Source organism: Sminthopsis crassicaudata, chromosome 5 (assembly GCF_048593235.1).
Source record: "Sminthopsis crassicaudata isolate SCR6 chromosome 5, ASM4859323v1, whole genome shotgun sequence".
Lineage (NCBI taxonomy): Eukaryota > Metazoa > Chordata > Mammalia > Dasyuromorphia > Dasyuridae > Sminthopsis > Sminthopsis crassicaudata.
Window position 1 is genome coordinate 32,918,817 of NC_133621.1, and position 24,497 is coordinate 32,943,313.

The 24,497-nt window shown below is 35.3% G+C and overlaps 1 protein-coding gene across 1 annotated transcript in view; it reads left to right on the forward strand.

The window, feature by feature from the left end:
• TBC1D5 (TBC1 domain family member 5) overlaps nucleotides 1–24,497 on the forward strand; it is a 578,427-nt gene that overhangs the window by 34,470 nt on the left and 519,460 nt on the right. Inside the window, exons 2-3 of the mRNA XM_074269720.1 lie at nucleotides 2,608–2,664; nucleotides 15,871–15,933. The gene's annotated coding sequence lies outside the window, so the exon portion shown is untranslated. The remainder of the gene's footprint in view (nucleotides 1–2,607; nucleotides 2,665–15,870; nucleotides 15,934–24,497) is intronic.

Genomic DNA, 24,497 nt, shown 5'->3' on the forward strand with positions numbered 1-24,497 from the left:
CACTTCCTTCAGAATACATCCTCATACAGTATTGTTGTTGAAGTGTATAATGATCTCCTGGTTCTGCTCATTTCACTCAACATCAGTTCATGTAAGTCTCTCCAAGCATCTCTGTAGTCCTCCTGCTGGTCATTTCTTACAGAACAATAATATTCCATAACATTCATATACCATAATTTACCCAGCCATTCTCCAATTGATGGACATCCAATTCATTTTCCAGGTTCTAGCCGCCACGAAAAGAGCTGCCACAAACATTTTGGTACATACAGGCCCCTTCCCCTTCTTTAGTATTTCTTTGGGATATAAGCCCAGTAGTAGCACTGCTGGATCAAAGGGTATGCATAGTTTGATAATTTTTTGGGCATAGTTCCAGATTGCTTTCCATAATGGTTGGATTCTTTTACAACTTGGACATCACTCTTATTTTTTTCTCTTACTTCCCAGTATCTGACAATGAAGTGGTCCTTCTCCTTATCAAGCTTTTCTTTACCACAAAGTAGGCTCTGCCCAACTCTTAAATCTTCAGCCTTTCCCTATCTACTAGTTACCTTTCTATTATCTTCAGATTTCCACAGTTCTTACCTAGCTTTCAAAAATTTTCCTTAGACCCTACCTCCTCCTCAGGTTATTTATTACCTTGTCTCTTTGTTTCATCCAGACTTAAAATTTCACTTCCTCCACTTCTTTGATTTATTTCTTAACCCTTTGCAATTTGACTTCTGATCTCATCACTCGGCTGAAATTGCTCTCCAAGAGGGATATGAAAAATCCTTTAATTGCCAAATCTGAGGGCCTTCTCTCAGTTCTAATCTCCATTTGTCTACTTTATTTGATACTAGGGTTTTTTTGTTTTGTTTTGTTTTGTTTCCCCTTCTCTTCCTTCACTCTTTCACCTTTTGGGCTTTTATGATACTGTAGTCCTCTGCTTTTCCTTTTGCTCCTCTACATTCCTTCTCTATAGCCTTGGAGTTTCAGTATTCATCCCATGTTCTCTAAGTGTGAACTTTCTCCATGGCTTTGTCTGAAATGTTCTTGTTAATCTACACTCTCTGGGAGACCTTTTGAGCTCTGCTGAATTGAATTATTGTTTCTATGCTGTTAACTCACAGATGTATATTATGCAGGCCCAATGTTTCTCCTCTTACCTTCAGTCTCATGTCAAGTTAACAGGTAATAATATATTAAGTACTTACTATGTGCCAAGTACTGTTAAGGACTGAATGTATAAATAGAAGTAAAAAGACAATCCCTACTCTTGAGGATTCCAAATGGAGCTTGACAACATTTAAAGGAAGTTGTAGCTTGGGGGGAAGGCTAGTTCTGGGGTCCCACTGGAGAAAGCAATCTAGAGTGTTGGAAGCAGGGCTCAGATAAGAATGAAGAAGTGAATATGGTTGGCTTGGACACTGGGCTTGGAATTAGGAAGACTTGTCTTCATGAATTCAAACTTGGCCTCAAATACATACCGATTGTGGGACCCTGGGCAAGTCACTTAATGCTGCTTGCCTCAGTTTGCTCACCTATAAAATGGGCTAGAGAAGGAAATCCCAAACTACTCCAATATCTTGGCCAAGAAAACCTCAAATGGGATCATGAAGTAAGTTTAACCTGATAAATGATTGAACTGGATAAGAAAAGATTTGTTTAGCAGGAGAAGAGGAATTAAATGTGGCTGTCTTCCTCTTGTGGTTCATTGGTAGCGTCACATCTGATTCTCTGGGATCCTGTGAATTATAGCATGCCAGCCCTTCATCTTCCACTATTTCCTGAAATCTGTTCATGCTTTGACTATTATATCTGAAATACTCATATCATTTTCTACATACATCCTTACATATGTGTGTAAGTATGCATGTCTGTATGTATAGGATAAGACTTTGGTCAGATATTTGATGCAAATTCCCTTCCCCCCAATTTAATAGTTTCTTATCTTATCTGTCCTGATTTTATTTATACAAAAAGATTTTAATTTTGGGTAGTTAAAATTATTTTGTCATTTATGTTTATCCTATCCTTTCTTAAAGTACATTAAAAATCTCCTTTTTAAATCATTTCTCTAATCTAAGGCCTTTTCCTGACTTTTTTCCTTTAGAAAAATGTATAAAAAGTAATAGAGCAAAACAAAACTAAGGCCCTACAAGGTAGATTAAGGGTCAAGTCAAGCATTTATCAGGGTTCTGATACGTGTCAGGCACTGTGGATAAAGGAAAGAAAAAAGACAGTCTTGGACAGTCTTAAGTAACTTATAGTCAAATGGGAACGCAAAATGTGAACAACTTTGTGTAAACAGGGAAGGAAAGAAAAAAAGTATTTATTGCTTACCATGGCACTGATAAAATGCTAGGGAAACAGAATACAAACCAAAGTTATTAGTTAGGCCAGGATCTTCCATTAAAATGGGGAAGGTGTGAGAGGACTAAAGGGGGGGATGAAGATATCTATTTGGCTGTCAAGAGTGGAGCCAAGACACAAATAAAGACAGGTTGGTTTGGGGCTCTTCTACCATCAACTTGGTGCTCCAAGAGCAACTCAGCAGTGGGAGAGAGGGAGTGCGCTTTGTGGAAGGATGTTCCATAGTAAATGGGTTTTGGTGGACTATTCCAGGATGAAGAGGCTCAGAGAAATTCCAAGGGGAGCAGCAAGGAGGTATTGCTCTTACAGGTAGAGTAGAATATTAATTCCAAATTATTTTATCTTATTGTGACATTTCCCTTGTTCAAGATTCCTGTATATGTTATTTCAAATGTCTTATGTTAGAGACATTTCTGAGAGCATGAAGAAATTGCTGGTTTGGATATCCTTCCTGAAAATGCTTGTATTTAGAATAATGATAAATTAATAAAAATTGTTTTAGGAAGACTTGTATCCCAAATGCAGAGTACAATATTCTTCCTTATTCTTATTTACTAAAGAATTCCTAGGCATTAGAAAGATTCCTTTTATGAGTTGACTTTTATTCTTTATTTATTTGATTTTTTTTTAATTGTATAGTTAGACTAAACAATTGAGGGATCACAATTCTCATTCAAAAGTCTCTGCAGTCAGCCTTGTATCCTCCAACAGAATCTCACCATCTGGAAGGAATTACATCCTATTTTTCAAGGGATCTTGAATAACTTTGAGACTTGGCTAGGAAAAAAGCTTAGGGAAAGGCACCTTCATTGTTTAACATGTCATGTCACAGGTCATCCCCATAGAGTATATCTATCAGATCAGTGAGAATAACCAAGTTAGTACCAAAACTAATGAGGAGAGGAGAGGAAAGAGCATTTCTTTTGAGAAATTGTAAAGTTCCTTTAATACTTCATACCCATAAAGGAAGATAGGTGCATGATACGTGTTTCCTTGATTGACCAGGAGAGAGTGTGTAGGGACTATTCACCTTACGTTGTATTCTGGGTGAATGTGAACAAGAGTTACCTGGGACAGGGAAGCAGGAATAGGCTATGCTGTATGTTCTTTCAAAGACTATCCTAAGTGATGAAGTCATTGGTCCATTTTATGATTGATCCTTTATTCACTTGGTGCTTATCGTTCTGTGCAGAGCATGAGAATCAGCTTCTAATACATTGATCTCCAATTTTCCAAGTTAAATGTATGAAACAAAGAACTTTTACAACAAGTAGCCCATGGTACCTGGGTTAATTGAAAGATGCACTAAACTTGTTTTGGATTCTCTTCTTATTTAGGCTGTTCTACTAGTCTACTTTTCTGTTATTTTTTAATGAGCACAAAATAATTTTAGTAATGATAGCATTTTAATATGGCTTGAACTCAAAAAGTGTTAAGTCCCCCTCATCCTACTATTTTAATTTCTTTGAGAGCCTAGATCTTTTCTTGCTCCAAATGAATTTTGTTATTTAGACTAGTTCTTGATAGCTTGATTAGTGTGGTATTACACATATAAATTTATTCATATTGTATCATATTTACCATATTAACCACTAATAAAATGATTTTTGTTTCTATTTTGACAATGTTTATCCTCCTTTTTGGCTCATTGCTAGAACTTTGTCCATTAGTGAGAGTCAGCTTGATGGTGCAGGCCTCGAGTCAGTAAGATGTGTTCAAATGAGGCTTTAGATATTTATTGGCTTTGTTACTTTTGGCTGTCACCTAACCTTGTTTGTTTCATTTTCCCCATCTGTAAAATGAGCTGAAGAAGGAAGCAAACCATTCTAGAACGCCTTGCCAAGAAGACCTCAACTGGATTCAAAATAAATCTATTCACTTTAAATACCTGAACAATAACAAACCATTAGTGTATTGGGAAAACTTCTAGGATTTCTTAATTGTGAGAAATACAAGCAAGTGGTTTTTAAAATAAGTTTTTTTAAAAAAACAAATTTGAAAGGATCCTTTCATGTGTATGCTTGTTTGGGTTTTTGGCATAAGTGAATGTTATATGTTATTAAAGACCTTCTGCAATTATTGATATAATGAGTTTTTATATGATTGTCAGTTTTTTTTCCTAATGTTTGAGTTTCTTTGTATCCCTGGCACAAATACATCTTGGTCATAGTATCTAAGTTTTGAATATAATGTTGCAGTGTTTTTGCTATGATTTAATTTTTTTTTCCACCAACATTCACTACTGTATTTGATTAAGAAAATTATCTACTTTAATCCTTTCTGTTTTATTTGGCATAGTCAAGGAGTTTGGCAAAATATTTTCTTTTTCAGTTATTGAGAATACTTTTTTATAACATGTTAATTGCTCTTAAACTCTTTTCTTGATTGAAGTCACATGAATTTATTTGGACCAGATTTTTTTCCCTCTTTGTTAAATTTATCTTTTTGATGTTGAATTTTTTAAGATCTCTATTTAGAAATTTTTCCTTTCTTAAATCAACCTCCCACAAACAGCAGAATGTAAAAATAGGTTTCTGTTTTTTAGAAGGTATATAAACTTTTCCCCACTTAACTAAATCCATCTTTTTTCATCAAATGTTTCACTTATGATATTTTCACCTCTTTATTAAGAGTAGTAGTGTGTTTCATCATTAATCCTATGAAATCCTTGTTGAACATTGTGCTTGATCAGAGTCTCTAATTCATCCAATGTTGGTTATCTTTACCATATTGATGTCATTATATAAAATATTAGGTTAATTCTGTTTACTTAATTCTGCACAAATCAACATAAGAATTCCAGATTTCTCTGAAACCATCCCTTTTATTTCTTAAAGCACAATAGAAATTCATCACAACACGCCTAGCCACTCACCATTTGGTGATTATCTCCTTAGTTTCTAATTCTTTGGCACCACAAAAAGAAGTGCTATAAATATTTTCATACATATGTGTCATTTTTCTTTTTCTTTGATTTCTTTGGGAGTGGACTTGATATTAGAGCTGAATTTTGTGTACTTCTTTAGGGAATGTCTGAGTTGGTCTTGTTGCTGCTTTCTTGGGGAGTATTTAGTATTGTGTTATTCTAAGATCTTAGGACTGCTCAGGTTGGAATCTATAAGCTTTCAGTGCTTCCAAAGCGCTGAAGTTTTATACTTCTCCAAACCTTCTCTCTATCCCTGTTCAAGTTCCTGTCTAGAATTTAGAAATGATTAACAGTAGAATGATGCTGGACTTAACCTCTATGGGGAAGTTCTTCTGGACTGCTGATTCCCTTTTCTTTAGTCTGGAGTTCCTGCCTTGTTTTTTTATTCCTTTGCAGGCTACGCATGGGGCTGGAACTGGAATTGAATTGAGATTCCTCTTCACCCATGAAGTTTAGAAGCTGATTTGCTTCTAAAATTCCATGTCTCTGGATCTGCTGTCTAGAATTTTTTTTTTTTTTTTTTCATTTAAAAGGGGTTTATGGCCCCTTTTCCACTCTACTCTAGATCTGTGTCTTGGAATTGGGTAATGATAACAGAGCTGCCAATTGTCATCTGTTTTGTGTGGTGGTGCCCTATTGTGGCCCTGAGATACCTTTTATTCTGTTGCAGTTTCTCCCCTTCAATGGAGTACCATGTGCAGCGTGACCCTGGCCAGATTATATCCCCAATGTCCATAAAGTTCTTTGTGTTATCTATGCTGACCTGGTCATTTAAAATTTTTGTTTTATTTTTTCCAGCAATCTTAAGTACACTTGTACCCAAGTTATGTTCTTCTTTGAAGCTTTTCCTTATAGAAGTTTCAGAATCATTCTTTTCTTTAGTGTTTGAATCTTGAGTATCCCTTCTATCTCAAGAGCTCTTATGGTGGGATCCTTTTTTTGTTTGTTTGTTTGTTCATTCTTCTAGTCTTCTGTGTCTCCATTTTGGAATCTGCATTAAGAATAGACTCTGCATACTTCCTGGGCAAATGTCTGGGTTATGCTTGATTCTGTTTTGTGACCTGTTGGGTCCTGATTCTGCTTTCTCTGGGAATTGAACATTGGTTTAGTCAGTTAGTGAGTTAGAAAAGTTTCAGGGACCTCTCTGGATGGAAATTTGCAAGCTTTCAAGATATTGCCTTTTTTTACAGATATTTACAATTTATACTCTTGTCTAGCATGTTATTTTTTAAAAGGAATTATGTAACTAAGAAATATGTATTTTCCTTAATATTATCATTTAGAATCTAACATTGTCTTTTAAATTTTCCTCTTTAAATGGTCTGTTTATTCCTTTTTTCCAATTTATTTTTGGTTTTTGTCAGAGTTAAGCCAGGTCAGAGAGAGTAACATTAAAGTTTTCTATAATCATTGTTAATTTCCATGCATTTTGGCAATCCACCCCTTTTTAAAAACTTGTATATGCTATGTCATTTAGTTATATACATTTAATAAATGTTTGTCTTCTCCATTTATTTTGTTTTTCATTCTTTATTTTTTTCAATTAACAATTTGTCTCTATGATTACTTTTGATTTATCCTGGTTTTGTAACACTTTTTCTGTTTACTTATCCTATTTCAAGTTCCTTTAGTCTTCTTGAATTTTTTTTTTCTTAAAAAGAAAAATATAATAATTCCCAGTCTTCCTCCTTTTAGCATTCTCTTCTTCAGATAAAAGTGTGATTAAAAATCCTTTCAGCTTCTCACTTTTCCATATCCAACCTTAACTTGAGGAATATTCATTTGTGACATCCTTCTTCAAGAAGTTTATTTCCTTATTCCCCTTATTTTCTCTTTCCTTCTAGGCTTTTTAAAATTTTTTTCTTTCATTATATACTTTCATGTGCTGCCCTTTTCATCACTGTGCTCCTTCTAGAAAGGACTTTCTGGTATGAATATTCTTTATGCTCCATGTGGGGGGGGCACTTTTTGAAAAGGTAAAACTTGAGATCTCTGAACGTTACTGTACTAGTTCATTTGTTACTTCTCCTCATCTTCCCTTTTATTTTCTTTGTCTTGTCTCATGTGTTTTGGTTTTGTTGTTGTTGTTGTTTTGCTCTGTTTTGTTTTGGTAGAATCTATGCTTACTCATAGAACTGTGATTTCATGAAGAAAATGGTGGTATGTTGGGTATGGCTGGTCTTACTCTCTTCCACTACCATCCCCATTTATTCTTAATGAGACTAATAAAAGCTTCTCATGCTGTGTTTCTTCTTCCACCTTGGATTCTGGAGGAAAATGCAAACCTAGGACAAGTAATCGTTGCTTAGAGAACATTGTTTCCTAAAGCAGAGATCTCACCTAGAGAGCTCACAATCCTTCAGCAAATTTCTATTTGAGTATGACAATATTGTTCTTAAATATCCATTCCCTGCTCCATTCTCAAAGGAAACCCATTAAAAGTCTCTGTCCCTCACTCTTTCCATTAAAATATATGTTATCCCTTTGTTTTCCTCTTCTAAGAGAGGTCACTATTCCACTACCTCTCCTCCTGGGTTCCTCTCCACAGTTGTACTTAACATACTTTTCTGTAGCTCCTCAGGCTTGTCAAAAGACTGTAATTGGGTAAGTAACTATTTTTATCCCTGAATTTTTGCTCTGAGGTGATATATATATATATATATATATATATATATATATATATATATATATATATATATATATATATATATATATGTATATGTATATGTGTTTGTATGTATGTTTGTATGTACATTTGTCCATATCCACACAGCTTGAGAGAATGATTAGGTAAAGTGAGAATTATTTTGTAAATTGGGGGAAGAACTATGCAGTAGGAAGGAACCTGTGGATCAGGAGAGATTGATGTTTATGAAGAGAAAGTACTGATTGTTGGTGTAATTCTTCTGAGGAATTGGGATCAAAAGTAGAAGTAGAAGGTTTGGCTTTTATGAAAGAACCATCTCATAACTGGTAATTTGAGCAAGGAAAGAGAATTTGTGGCATGGTGTCAAGGGATTTAGAGAAATAAAGAATAAAAGGGTTCTGGGAGAATGTTTTCTTAGTGATATTTGATGATGTTTCTCTACTGAGAGGGAACAAGGAAGGTCTGGTGAAGAAGACTTTGAGAATACAAAACTAGTTAGTTCAGGGACACTCCAAAAGGCAACTTGGATATGATGGAAAGAGCCTGGAAACAGAGGACACAAGGTATCCCTGAGACTGTTGGTAGCTTGAATCTTGGACAAGCATTTTTACCTTATAGTCTCTTAGCTTCAGTTTCCTCATCTGTAAAATCCAGTGTAACCAATAAGCATTTTTAAGAACAGATAATAGTATTTATATGACAATTCTATTTAATAGAGTTGTTTTGAGAATCAGATAAGATAAAATGTATATTTTTACAAAAATTATTGAGACTCAAATTCTTATTTGTAAAGTAGTAATATTAATATTTTTATTAAGTCTATTTCATGGAGTTTTTGTAAACTTTAAAGGAATAGGGACTGGACCTGTATTTGCATTGGTATAGTCTGAGTCAAGAAGTGAATTCTTCAGTGAGGTTACTTCTTCCAATGAAGTTCAACGCCTTCTTTGCAACTTAAGAGTTTTACTGATATACTTGGGGCCTTGAGAAATTAAGTGACTTGCTCCTTCACAGCCATGTGAATGAACTTGAGTCCAAGTCTTCCCACCTCTAAAGTTGGCTGTGAGCCATTTTTGTAAATGTTAGCATTTTAAAAGGCCAAATCCTCTAGTCTTCCTCAGGAAGATTACACCAACAACCCATACTTTGTCTCTATGAACTTCAATCTCTCCTGATACATTGGTTCTTCCCTGCTGCCTACGGACATTCCTAGGTTTCCCACATATGGTCAAAAGAGAGTTATCCTGAGGTAATAGTTTTGTCTCCATAAAGATAAAGCCTGGAAATCAGACATTTAGAATTAAGTATAAAAGTGAAGTATCTAAGAAGTATATACATCCAGGTGATTATTCCATAATGGAAACAGCCAAGAATGTAGAGGTACAGGCTCTAGAGACCTCAGTATGCCAATAGAAATTTAAGAATGTAGTTGGAAGAAAGATTTATATAAACTTAAAGGAGAGATATTATGCCCTAGGGATGAGCTAAGCAAAGCTATCACAGTGTCAGACATAAAGTGTTAGGAATGATAGATGTAGTATTTGGACAGGAAGGACATTTGTAAAGCTGACATTTGTGCTGTCTCAGTGCTGGTAAGCTGAATGAATATAAGGACTGCTAAGAGGGTATATTTGTTGTTTTTAGCACCAATAAGAGGGATATGTGGAGTTGTGAATTTTGTTATTTTTCATGGCTGAAGATGCAACCTTGTGGTAAGACTGTTTTTACTCAGATTTAGGTATAATTTGCAAGTAAAACAAATATAAGTCTAAAATCTAAATTTACAATTGTGTTCTTTGACTGCTTGTGTAGTTATGTGGCAAGCTTTTAACCCTGTGTGAATGCTCCCATTACAGTGTAAAACCCAGAGAAGAAATATAAATTATGTTCTCTTTCCTCAAGGAACTTACAACCTAGTTATTCTCTCTTATTCTTTTTTCATCTGGACATCTGTAGCAATCAAGAAAAATTAATAAAAGGAGATAGGACAAACAGCAGCAGAACAAGTTTGCAATTTTTTTTTTTTACATCTAGGAAGTTTATTTATATTATTGGTGAAAGATGCTTTCCTAAATATCTAACTCCTACTTTCTCTGACTCCATTCTCAATACAAGGTTTTTCTTTGGGCAGTGTAGAACTAGCAAATAATGTCGTGCACTTTTCTCAATGTTTCTCTGAGTTATTGTTTAGCTGCTAGCCTCCAAAGCTTGGAATTTAGGTCATTTGCCTCAGTTGACATAGTCTAGGAAAGACCAGCTTCACAAAGTAGTGAGAAGTCATAATACCTGCAAAAGAAAGAAAAAAGCAACAGAGGACATAGAAACCTATTAGATGGTAATGGCAAAAAACTGCAGAATGGTTATATTAGGCTAACTAGATCCTCCAGTGTTGATTTCCTTCTTGTTTTATCCCATTGTATGTACTTTATATGTGCAATGTTTTCTAGACTAGTGCTGTTAGACTCAAATAGAAGTGAATTCCTGATGGAAGCATGTTGATGTAAAAAGCCTCAAATTACCATTATCTATACTGTATTGCAGTTTTATTTATTTTGTTATTATTTCCCTTTTACATTTTAATCTGGCATAGCCCAGTATTTTGATACCTCTGTTTCAGACTCTCCCTTCCCTGGCCACCACTCCCTTACTTATATTTGGCCTCTTTAGAATTTGGATCCTCACTGCTTATACTTTAGGTCAGCCTAATGATGTAAGTTCAAAATTTGAATTGTCACAAGATCTCTGATGTAGAAGAAACTGTTTTACAAAGAATATGGAAGATTTCCCACCACTACTGTCCATATGTGATAGTAAACTTTCTTTCTTTCCCTCCCCCTGCCCCCCTTGCTAAGGAAATTGGGGTTAAGTGACTTGCCCAGGGTCACACACAGGTGACACAGCTAGGAAGTATCTGTGTTTGAGATCACATTTGAACTCAGGCCTTCCTGACTTCAGGACTGGTGCACTTTACACTGCACCACCTAGCTGTCCCTGTGATAATAAACTTTCAAGAAAAATTCCCCTAAACGTTCACAGGCTCTGCATCCCTTAAAGAGTCACCTTAATTTATCTTTCCAGAATCACAGCCCAGTAAATAAACCAGGGTCCCCTGGAACTTTTTTTTTTCTTTTGTGCTTTCTTGGCATTCTTCTTTTGTGCTTTCATTGGAAGTTGAATCAGTGACTCTATGTTAGACATGAAGATGGTTACATGCCTGAAAACTACTGACCAAATTTAGTAATTAGCCCCCCAAAAAGCAAAAAAACAAAACAAAACAACAACCACCAAAAAGGTACAAAGTTAGGTTTGTTTACTTATCTAAGACATTGTTGAGAAACAGCTCAGTTTTACAAATATAAGTAGCTACGAAGAAGATAGGGGATCCTTTGGGTTATATTTTTAAGTGCGGATTTAGAGTACTACACAGCAGACACCATACAATTGTTGAAGATATAAGGCTTACTTTGAAGAGGACTTTTACTTTGTCCAAAAAGAATGGTACTTTCTAAAACAAATTCTGATTTTCCTTCATTCCTTCAACTAGCTGAATATAACCACACCTAAGAAACAGAGTCAAAAGACTCTGGATTTTTCTTGATAAACCTTGGCACTCTATGCAAAGGATACCCTTTAGTTTAAATAAATATAATATTTGTCATGTTTTTCCTTACCTTAATACTAAAGAGAATTAGAGACTTACTTGGTATCAATTTAGCAAGAAGCAAGTTTGCTATCTTTTAAAGATGGTTTAAAATAAGTGAATTAATAAATTTTAGTATTTGGCATAAAAGTTGCTTAACTTACGTGTTTTTTTTTTTTTTTGTTTCTTTGATCCTTAAGTTTTTTTGTGCATTCTGTTGTTTAGACTTTATAGAAATGTGTCTATTTATCCTTATTTCATTTTGCTTCTATTTTTGATTGTCAGCATAGTTGTAATCTCACTTAGTCATTCTCTATTTTGTCGTGAAGACACTGTTCACTTTGGATTCTGTTTCTTTTATTCTGCTGATTATTTCTCTTCTACAGGCCATACATTTAACCATTTTCTTTTATTTTAATTTATGTTTTTATGCTTTTTATTTTTAACTATTTGGAAAAATGCTGCTGTGGTTCCATATTCTCTTAGGATTCCACAGGGTTTTATATACCTCATCAGGCATAGGTTCAATTTCCTTTGTCTTTCAGTATTTACTAACAGATGTTAGGCCTTATTTAGTTGTCTTGATGGCCATCTTCTCTTCTGTTTTAATAGCTTGTCTATTGATTTATCTGCTGTGCTCTAGGTTTTTAAGTGAATTTCCTTTCACCTAAGATCTCTGACACTTTCAGTTACTTTTTCCCTTTTACTCTGTCCCAGGGCTGAAGCTCCAAGCTGCCTCAGCCGTCTTCCATTTTTGAGAGTAAGCTTTTTCACTGGCTTTAGTCCCTTCCAAGTGACTTCTTTCTCAGGGACAAAATTGGCCCTGGCTAGGTACGATCTTGTTTCTTCAGGCCTGCTGCTGCCCCACAAATCTGCCAATCCCTGCCCCAGTGCGCTCTGTCTTTTTGCTCTCTGGCTGAGTTTGGAAACCCTCTGCCAACCTCTGTATGCCTTCTAGACCCACTGGCCTGGATATCCAGGTGACACATTAAACTCAACATGTCAAACACAGAACTTTTATGTCTAACCCAGAACTTTCTATCTTTTCTCCTGAACTTGCTCCTCTACTACCTTCCCTCTTAGTGTAGAAGGTAATACCATGCTCTCAGGCTCATGGCCTGCAAGTCATCCTGGATTCCTGTCACTCTCCCCCTTAGGTCCAAGATGTTACTCAAGTTTGTCGGTTTCACTTTTGTCCCATCTCCTGAATATATCCCCTTTTCTCCTCTGACTGTCCGGCTGGGGCTTCAGCTGCCTCCACACTCTGCCTTACTCCAGCCTATCCTCTGGTCAGCCACTTAAGTGAAGATCTGGTCACATTACTCGGCTGCAAGGAGTGCAAGTGAAGAGAGTACCAACCTGGAGTCAGGAAAATGAGTTCAAATCCAACTTCAGACTAGCTGTTTGATCTTGGAAAAGCCATTTAATCCTGTTGGTGTTAGTTCCTTATTTGTAAATGAAGTGGAGAAACCACTCCAATGTATTTGCCAGGAAAACCCTAAATGGCATCACGGAGAGTCTTGCAGTTCTGAAATAATGGGGGAATCTTCCTTAGCTTCCTTTAGCCTCCAGAGGCAAAGAACAAATGCCCTTCCTAAGCCAGCCTCCTCCTGCTTTTCCAGGTGTCTCTCACCTCACTCCCCACCATGTGCTCTTCAGTCTGATGACACTGGCTTCCTGGCAAGTCCAAAAACAAGATCTTCCCTCTCTCTGCTCAGGCCATTCCTTTGGGTTTCCTTTAAGTCCCAGCTAAACTTTCTTCTTTTATTGGAAGCCTTCCTCTATCCCTCCTTAATTCTCAAGTCTTCCTTCTGTTAACTATTTCCTATTTATTTTCTTTATAGTTAGTTTTGTGCATATTTGTTTACTTGTTGTCTCCCTCATTAGAGTTGTAAGCTCCTTGAGAAGAGGGACTCTTTTTTGCCTTTTGTGTATCCCCAGCATTTAGCAAAGTAAAACTAGGTAGGCCCTTCCCTGCTTGATTGATTGCCTTAGCCTGGTCACATTTCACTTTACTCTACTTTACTTCTGCCACTGGAAATGGGCTAAATTGAAATTGGCAGCTGGTTGCTACAGTTTGATGGCATAAGGGCAGGGACAGAGTATACTGGCAGATACTGCCCCAGCCCCAGCCAGGACATTAAACAAATAGTTTAGGTTGGGCTGTGCTGTTCTAGTTAGAGAGAAGGTTCTGGGGGAGCCTTTTACTATTAGTGGTTAGCCTTCTGCTAGTCAGTCTTTCATTTTGTTTAATTGATTAACTTCTTGTCTTGGCTAGTGGAAACGGCTACAATAAGCAGAAGTTTTTAGAGTTCATTAGTACTTGAGAAAATGTCTGATCTTCCATTTGATAGTCATTTGACCTGGAAGGCCAGTAGACATTTAGAATCAAAGAAATTAACTTATTCATGGATTTATGGATCACTTAAAATTTTTTTTCAATTGTGTTTTATTTTCCAATACATGTAAAGATAGTTTTCAGCATACATTTTTGTAAAACTTTGTGTTCCAATTTTTTTTTGCTCCCTTACCTCTCCCTGCCCAAGCCAGCAAGTAATCTGATATAGGTTTGGTGTGTGTAATTTTTTTAAACATATTTCCATATTTGTCATGTTGTACATGACACAGTAGGTAGAGCATCAACCCTGAAGTCAGGAAGACCTAGGTTCAAATCTGGCCTCAGATACTTAATATTTCCTCTCTGTGTGGCTTTGGGCAAGTCACATAACCCTAATTGCCTCAGGAAGGAAGGGAGGTAGGAAGGAAGGAAGGAAAGAATCAGAACAAAAGGGAAAAAAACAGGAGAAGGAAAATAACAAACAAAAGGAGAAAATATTAGGCTTGTATTCATATTCAGTCTTCATAGTTCTCTCTCTGCATACAGATGGCATTTTCTATCCCAAGTCTTATTGGAATTGCCTTGAATCACTTCATTGTTGAAAAGAACAAAGTCCATCACAGTTGATCGTCACATAATCTTGTTACTGTGTACAGTATTCTCTTGGTTTTGCTCGCTTACATCAGTTCATGTAAGTCTTTTTAGGGTTTTCTGAAATCAGCCTGCTCATCATTTCTTGTAGAATTCCATAACATTCATATATTCCATAATATTCATAACTTATTCAGCCAGGTGTTAAGATCACAACTAATCTAGAAAGTCTCTGCTTGTGTTACTCTTTCCTTATGATTATCACAAGGAAAACTTCTTAAACCTTAGAATAATTCTGATGTTGATGCTTCTGATTTGAAAAAAAAATAAACTTGCATTTTTCATGTCTTTATGTTTTCCTTATGCATACTTCCCTTAAAATCCTCTTCCTGCTTAGTCCATAGAGTTGACCCTGGCTTCTTGAAGTTTTTGCTAATAGAAGGCAAGCTCTATTGTATCATTCAATCAAGAAACATTTTATAAAGTACCTCCCAGACATTGAGCAAAGCACTGAGGATAAAAGGAAGGCAAAAATGAAATCTGGAAAGATTATGGGTAGAAAAGGTCTGGTAATATTTGTATCTGTTGTCTGAGTGTGAATCAGTTTAGTTAAATTCATACATGATCATCTTAGGATGTTCACAAGGTAATGAATTTTTCAGTAACTGCATCTCAGAAGACCTTCAGCTAAATCATTAAAAAATTGTAATCAGCATAGTTGGGGCAAATTTCAAACCAACAAATTCACAGGTCCTTAATGTATTAAAACGGATTTTTCATGTACATTAAATATATAAATAAAGTTCATTTTCTGTTTGGATTTGGCTTTCAGAAAACAGTATCCCAATAGATTTCAAGAAAAATCTAATAGGTATTATGATAACATATTAAAATAAATGCAGAATGAAATCTGCTTTATGGAATCATTGGTTTTTTGACCCTTTTTGATATTATTATTGAATTTGAATTACAGAATTCTAATTAAATTGTAAGTATATTGTAGATTGCAGAAATTAAGTGATCTTGCTATATTCTTTCAAGGACTTTGGGCTTCTAAAACCAAAGATAACATTAGATGTCAGCCAAACATTTTGTCCTTCTCAGTTTTTGTCTTCGCATCTGAAAGACTGCCAGTTGCACAGATTGTGTGTCAGTTTAAATACAAGAAGCAGGCCTCAATCTGCTTGAACTCGTTCCACCAAAGACTTCTAAAACTTTAGGTAGTTTGCAAGTAGTAATGGTTGTTTCACATTAAACTGCTTTGTAGAATTATAAAACAGATTTTCTTGTGCTTTCAAAAAAAATGTCATCCACTAATGAATGAGATGCCATCTGTAATAATTAAGGTTATTCTGTTTGTTCTTTCCCTGCAGCAAAACTTCTAAAGATTTGTAGAAGACAGAAAACAACCCAAAAGGCTCAAGCACTATTGTACTGTAAGTAGCACTCTTGGTATAAAAAGTGAATTAAAAACCTTGTAAAGAGGAATGTCCATTTATTTTGGAGAAAATTTTGTTAAAAGAGATAGCTATGTGTAATACAGAGAAGGATGTATTTTAAGAGTCATATTTAATTATTTACAAGAAACACTCATGCATTCTTGAAAAATTTGAAAATATGTTCTTAGTCCAAAAAGGATTTCACCAATAGCAGTGAAAAATATTCCTGTATCTAACAAGGATTGATTTAGTTTATATACATTAGCTTATTTAAAACTATCAGAATTTAGAAAATCATTGTAGTTTTGCAGGTTGTCATTTGTTTTGGTGACTTATTGTTTAGGTTATTTTGCAGAATTATTTATTTGCTGATTTATTTATGTATTTCATTATTTATTTATTTGATTATTTAGTAAATTATTTATCTGATGAATTATTAATACATCTTCATGACATGCTTTAAATTATTTATAACTTAATTTTGAGTTTATTGCTTTTAGACGCTGCATTGTTACTGACTAGTTTTGATTTTTTTCTTTCTGGTTCTTAAAAATTAAAGTATTAGCTCTAAGGCAAAAGTATATTCATTGTGATGCCCATAGATTTTTTTTTTTATTGAGTGATTTACAGTGGTGATAAAATTTTAGTTATGTTTAGTTTAGCTGGGAATATATACCTGTTCAGGTTTTGCTTAGTGGTCCAGTATATGCAGATCATTATGCAGTCATATACCAGCAACACATCTACCATGTAGGAAAGAAGTTTAAACACATTAGACCATTTTTTGTCCTTGCTATGTCCACACTGTGGAGTAGGAAAAATATATTTGGGCCTTTGTTATATAAAATCTTGAGTGGCTGAGTAGCTTATTATTTTTAAAAAAAATTTCCAAATTCCATTATGCTTTTTTTTTTTTTTTTTTTTTTTTTTTTTTTTTTTTTTTTTTTTTTAGGAGGAGAGAGAGCCTCATTAAATAGACTGAACTATTTAAAAACATATCTGACATAGGATGTTTAAGTAGTCATGATGACTTTTATTTAAACCATTTCATATATTCCCTGAGTTATGTAGAGTTCATAGTCTCTTAATGGAGTAAATAATAAGGAAAATATAATAATGTAAGTTACCAGTGTGTATTTCTGAGCTGTAACTGTTCTGACTTAACTATTTGATTTTTTTTTTTTTTTGCAGTTGTTGCTTTTGCCAGTACATTAATTTGCTCTTTCCACCCCCACCCCCCCAAGTGGTATAGTGAGAGGATAGTTCTCTGACTATAGTTTGTGTAGGAGAGTATTGTGTGCCTAATGTACCTAACGGTTTTTATTCTGTTTGCTGGAGGTGAATTACTATGTATTTTAAAGTTTTAACATTGGAAAGTGAAGCTGTATTGTGCAACCCAAGTTGGGATGCAATTGAAGTACAGTGAAAATGGTCTCTGTAGACAGGTTTCACTATATAACTGTAAATTATGCATGTGTATATCCAAATTCCTTATTTTGAAATATTGAATGTATGAATATTTAATTGGCATCTTGCTTTAGTATCTTCACATGCTTGCTTTAAAGAAAGCATTTTCATTTGATTTATATACATGGATTTAAAAGTGTGTGTACTGTATATATAGATCAATGACTTTCATGTCTATTCTATGTATTGGAGAGGAACGGTTTCAGACAGTGTTTTGCTCTGGATTTTTTATTTTTTAATTTACCTTATTTTGACAAAGATGGCTGCTTTGAAAGACTATATGACTTCGAAGTGCCTTTTCTTGCTATATTAGGTCAGACTTGTGAGTGAAATGTCAGACTCAATCAATCAAGAAACATCAGAATGAGTGTTTCTTGCGGGTCAACCACTATGGCTCCAGAAAAATACATCAAAGGAAGGGGTCCATATTTTAAATTCTGAGATTTGTAAATCAAAATAAATTTCAGGATACATAAATAGTATCTTAGAAAGTCACTGTGGTATAGGCTGGCCTTAGAGTTAGGAAAGCTTAGGTTTCCAATACTGCATCAGTTCAGACATAATACTAGCTGTGTGATGATTGGAAAGTTACTTAACCTCTCAGTGAGATAATAAAGAGAGAGGATTTGGTTTTTGACTAATTTCTTTGCTCAGCAATCCCATAATATAGTGAAAAGGTGTTAATGAAGTGTGAAACTAACTATAAAAATGGAGCCACATAAGGATTTATACTAAACATTTATAATAATATTTGTAATAATATTCATGATGGTGATAGTATTTAAATAGTACTTTAAGATTTTCATTGCTTTACATATAAGATTTATATATACTATCTCATTTGATCTTTACAACAACCCTATTAAATATGTGCTGTTATGCTGAGGAAACCTTAGCAGAGTCAGATTCAGGGACTTGTCCAGAGTGCTGAACTTTTCAGAGAAAAATTTGGCTGAGCAAATTGAGGAGCCATATATATCCCTGGGGGCTTTAAGTATCTAAGTATTGGTCAAATTTTGGCAGGTCAGAGGAGCTAGAGCACTGCTAGCTTGGAGTTGGGTTTGCAGATGATCTCTAAAAGAGAAGAGAAGAGAATTTCAGGTGCTTCCTTCTTCCCCTCCTTTATCTCCTCTCCCCCAACCATTGCTTGTGTTGCTTTGAAGTGGGATAATAGGGGGAACAGAAGTACTCTAGACAGGAGCAACAAGCTCATTGGCTCATTAGATTGTATTCTAGGCCTAGAGTTAACAAGTAATGGCCTTAGGTACTTACTAGTTGCATGACCTTGAGTAAGTCACATGATGCTCTGCCTTTCTCAGTTTCTTCTACTACTGGGATAATAATAGTACTTGCCTCAAGGATGGTTGAGGATTAATAAGATTATTGTGAAAATGCCTATTCCAAAGCAGGCACAATATAAATGCTCTTTCTCTTTCCTTTTTTTCTCCCTTCTCTAGGCAGACACTAATACAGAGAGACAGGGATATAGATTTAAGAAATAGCACTGCCGACAGCTGGGAAGTGAGTTGGCTATAGAGGGGAGCAGACCTATAGACTTTCATAACTGTAGCAATGACCACCCTCTGGTGACTCAAGTCACTGAGTGTACAAAATATAGTTGGGAAAGGAGAAAGGGAGTAAGGGTATTGACCTCTAGAGACTGTTTCCTATGTAAAATGTTTTGTAAACATAAGCTATATAAATATTAGATATTAGTTACTATTATTATCAGACCCTTGGACTATAAAGTGTACTCTTGTTTCTCACTGGGTATTCCCTATGTTGACAAATCATATAACCACTATAAAAAAAAAAAAAAAGACCACAAATGTTTTACTAAACTATATATATATTATATAGTTGTGCAACAAAGTCTTAAGTAGGTAATTGCATCATTGAACACTATCTGAAGTAAATAAATACATTTACATAAGCCAGTGTAGTGCCTGACATTTAGGTACAAAGGAAAAATCACTATATTTATTTGAAGTTTTTCATGAAGTTAGTTTATAGTTGCACAGTATAGTTGCACAGTATAGTTGGCAGGTAGGAAGTTATAGGACCTTGAGATATTGGGTTATGATTGAGGCCAAGATCCAGAGGGTCCCACCCAGATTTTTTTCTCTACCCCTGAAGGAGTTTTGTCCAAGTCAAGGAGATAGAGAGCATGGGACAGAAGCCATATAACATCTGAAGAGGCCTTCTGAAAGCTGGAATCCAGGGCATTGTAGAGTGTCTTATTTCTTCCTAAAGGCCAGAAAACAGACTAATTGTACTTTCTTTCCATAAGTAGCATAAATAGCATCTTTGTAATTGACTGAATGTTTTGAGACTAGTTAAGAAAGTTTATCATTGACTATAATTTTTATGAAAGTTAAATTAATATCTTCAGAAATCTAGCACTAAATTGTGAAAACAAAAAAATTTGTGTGTGTGTATATGTGGGTAAACAAATGATCTAGGTAATGTGAAACGTTTTCAAGAAACCATTAAGTTTATAGTTGTTGATACTTTTGTATATAAAATAGGAATCTGTACTTTTTGTTAATCATTATAGATTCAATTGTAATGTACTTAGAAATTACCTAGTCTACTCCCCTCGTTTTACATATGGGGAACTAAGGCTGAGAGAAACCAAGAGACTGCTAAAGATTACTCTGGTAGAACCAAGTCAAGTAATAGAGCCAGAATTTGAACCTATGACCTGTTTCCAAGTTTCTCACTGTACCAGTATCATTTTTTCTTTCTCTTTTAAAATTATTTGGCAAAATTCTGTTATTGGAGTATAACTGTTTGCTTGATGTAAGTACAAAGGCAAGTATAATATTGCTCATAAGAAGCTCTTTTAGTATATACTAAGATATTTCAGGTAGAATCACATTTTATTAAATCATTAAATTTAAATATTTGCTATATAAAACTCTATGGGGCTTCTTTTGGTGGATATCAACCAATTGTGGTTAGCCCTTTATGTCTTTCTGGTCCAGTCTGCAATTTAACAATTAATTTAGGGAATGAAATAGAATATTGCTCAGAAAAATTATGAAACTCTGAAATTTGTTGTTTTTACTTGCTTAGAATCTCCTTACTATTTGATAAAACAGAAAGTTGAACTTAACTTTATTGTTGAGAAATTTTCCTCCAGTCATCTTCTATTCTAGCCCTTTTTGCTATAGGTTTTTCATGTGGCCAGGGAAAACCTGGCCCCCCAGCTATTCATGAAGCTATAGCTATTCATGAAGAAGAAACTGTAGGAAATGGGATATCATATCCATGTTTTGGACTCAAAGGCAGAAACGAAGATTAGTTCCTTAGCTTATCAACTTAGATGGAATTTGTACCAGCTGGCAGTCTCAGAAATTCTAGATTTGTTCTTCTTATGACAGTGCCTTTCCCATATCACTGTAGCAACTTGTGGCTTAGAATACTTCTTTATGTCCTGTGACTTATGAATGGTAGGTGTTTCATTCTCCCTGATGTTTGAAGTGCCAGGGTTGTGGAAAGAACAGAGAGGGAAGCAGGGTGCTGCCGTGCCCAGTTAGTGTCTTTATCTTATCCATTGCTCCTGCAGTGCTGTAAATATGAAGTCACCAAGTTAAGTAGGGAAGGGAAGCCTTTCTACTGGACCATGATCATCAGAAGCCACTGACAGATTTTCTCTTGATGGGTCCTTTCTGCAGAGAGCTAGAACACCAAATGATTGGGGTAATAAAGGAAAAACCCAATGCAGTAAATTTTTTGGCATTATAAGTGACATCCATTCGTTCTCTACATGCTTCCAGAGACAAAGGATGTGCCTTTTCTTTCATTACTAGTTTATCAAGCATTCAGAATTCAACAACTTTTTAGGGATGTAAATATTGTCTGTATGGTCATTATAATTTTGTTCTTTTGATACTGTTTATTTCACTATGCTGAATCAACTCATACAAATCTTCCTGTGTTTTCTTGAATTAATAATTTCTTGTTCATTTGTTTCAGTTGTGTCCAACTCTTTGTGACTTCATTTGATATTTTCTTGACCAAGATACTGAAATGTTTGCCATTTCTTTCTCTGGCTTATTAGACAGATGAGGAAGCTGAGGCAAAGCAGAGATAAGTCACTTGCCCAGGGTCACACAGCTAGTAAGTATCTGAGGCTGAATTTGATCTCAGGATGATGAGGCTACCAGACTTCAGGCCTGGCATACTACTACAGTACCCTGCTGCTCCTAATAATTTCTTAAGTCACAGTATTGTTCCATCACTATTCATATATTACATTTTGTTCAACTTTTTCCTAGTAGATAGGTACCCCTTTTCCTACTTCTTTACTATCACACACAACAAAAAACTGCTATTAATATTTTGATATTTGTTGGATCATTGTTTATGCCTATAATCTCTTTGGTATATGTACCCAGTATTGGGATTTTGGGATAATAATAATATAGCTTAGTTTTCTTACACCATTTTAAATTGATATCCAGAACAAGTTGGATTCATTCTTAGTTCTATAAAACATATTAATATTTATCTTCTTGCAGCTTTTGCAACGTTGATTTCTTTGATTTTGATTGTCTTCACCATTTTGTAGGATTTAAGGTAAAATATCAGAGGTTTTATGGACTTGGGCAGGGTTGTTTGGCTATGGCTCTGGGATTTAAATCGGATGTTTTGGCAGCCCCCATTGCCTGTTAGCAAGCCCCAATTCTTTATTGTGGTCTTTAAAGGGAAGCAAGGGTGCTCTTCAGAGGATAGTCTCAGCAGCCAATTGAGAGATGTGTCAACCTGCTGATTCTTGTTCAGGGGTGCAGTCTGTATTCGTGGCTAGGTCAAGCCTAATAACAGAACAGATAAGTAAGCAAACCCTGTGGAATGGTATTGTGTTTGACAGTACCCTGAAAGTTACTGCTTGATTTCATGGGATTGTACATTGGGTGAAAGGGGTTCATATTTGAGGGAACTGAGAGTTGGGCCCAGACAGAGAACTATTATGTGGTGGTGCCAGAATTTGACCCCAGACTAGCACTCTTTCCACTGCCACTGTGTGCTTTCTTGGGTGGGGTGGTCATCCTCCTTGAGAGTCGGTCTCTTCCTCTATTACTTCCAGCAGATGGCCTTGGAGCTACCTTCCAAGCACATGACTTTGTAATGTATTTTATTTATTTTAATTTTAGGTCATCTTGGAACTGTAACATAGTGGGACCTTTTAACTGTGTGTTTCTGGTGGGTTTGCAGTTGGCCCTTGGTTTTAATGTTGACTCTGCAGCTTCCCTCTTTGTAGGTAGATGGTGGGTCAATAGATAGAGCTGAGATCAGAACGATCTCAGTTTAGATGGGACCTAGCCCTAACCACCTTGATAACCAAGTTATTACACCTCTCTGTACTTCAGTTTCCTCATTTGGAAGGGGGGTTGTGGTGAAGATCAAGAGAAAGAGAAGAAGTAAAACACTTTGCAAACTTTAATGGGCCATAGAAATGCTATGATTATTATTGTTCATGTTATATACATGATCTTAGTTGAGCCTCTTAATTTGTTTCCTTATCTGAAAAATAAGCTTGTTGGATAACTACATACTTTATGAACATACTTCTAACTCGAAATCTTAGAGGATCTGCTAGTTTCTCAGTGAGTGAAGTCTTTTTGTTAAACAGGGTCATAAGTGGGAAATGTTTTGCTTTTTTTAATCTTGGAAAATGCATATTTCAATAGTGGAATATCTTAGAAAAAAATGAGTCACTAGAAGAGGATAGTTTTGCTTTAGTGATGATATTCAATTCCTTTCAGATTCTTTATAGCTCATGACAGTTTGCCTCTCAAATATGGAATATTCTGTTATTGAAGTCATAATTCCATTCTGAAATTTTCATTTCTGTTTTATTTGAATTTTTGATTAAAAATTGGATAGTCAAGTCAGACTAGGTAACTGCAGGGGCATGTTTGCACTTAGATGTGCATTAAAATGTTGGGAGAAATTCTGGTCCAATAATTCTTATTCATATGTATAGTATCAGAATTCTTATTGTTCAGAAGGGCCCATTATGCTTGGTAACAAAAGAAAGTGTTATCAGTATATTCTGCCTCCAGTTTGTCACAGTATGAAACACTTCCTGAAATACTTATTACTCTAGTTATAAGGGTAATAACACAGCTTATGTGTTGGCTCTGAGAGTAGCTACTTTATAATTATGACAAGTGAAAGTACAGCCAAAGGTCACATTAAACAAGAGATTTCTTTCACACCTCATCCATTTTGTGGATAGCATGTGAAAATAGTGTGAGTCCCAGCACTGATATTTTTAAAGAGGAGAGCAGTCAAGACTGTTCCCTTGGAAGTTTTTAAATGCCTTGTAGAGCTTTTTTTCCCCCTTCTTATTCTTCTGTGTACTGCAGAGTTTGGCAGGTGAGCTTATTTGAGAATTCTGGAATAATTAAATAGAGCAGACCTAGTAAGTTGGAGTGACCAGATTTCCAAAGTGGAAATTTTGTTATCCTTCCAGGGTTACTCAGGAACCTAGGCAAAAAACCCTTAGCAGCATTCTCAAAAGGTGATGTCTCTTCAGCCCTGCTTTGAAGGGATTCAAATTAACAGAAAGTTGAGGGAGGGTGGGCTGGTGACAATCTATGGACTTTTAGAGTCTCTAATAATAAATTCAATATAGGACAGATATTCTGAGTCACTCAAAGAAAGAAAGGAGAGAGTCCGAGACAGAGAGAGGGAAGGAGGGAGCAAGTGTTACCTGTTCTCCTATTCCTGAAAATACCGAGTCTTAGAGTTGGAACATCCTTCTAGAGTTATTGAGGCCAACCTGTATTTACAATAAATCTGATGGAGAGTCAGTCAGCAACTTTGCTAGAGTGAAGGAAAATTCTAAGGTGATCCATTACTCTTTTGGATAATTCTTAGTATTAGGAACTCATCTTGTCATAAAACTATGGTTTTTCTGCTTTGCAGTTTCCACCCTTTGCAAGACTTTATTTACATTTCTTCCTGTTAAGGAATAGATTTTTTTTCCCCTGTAAAGATGGTTTTGAACCCAACACTACCATACAGTTTGTTTAGCTAATCCTTTTCAGTTTTGTGTGATCTGTAAATTTAATAACCATTCA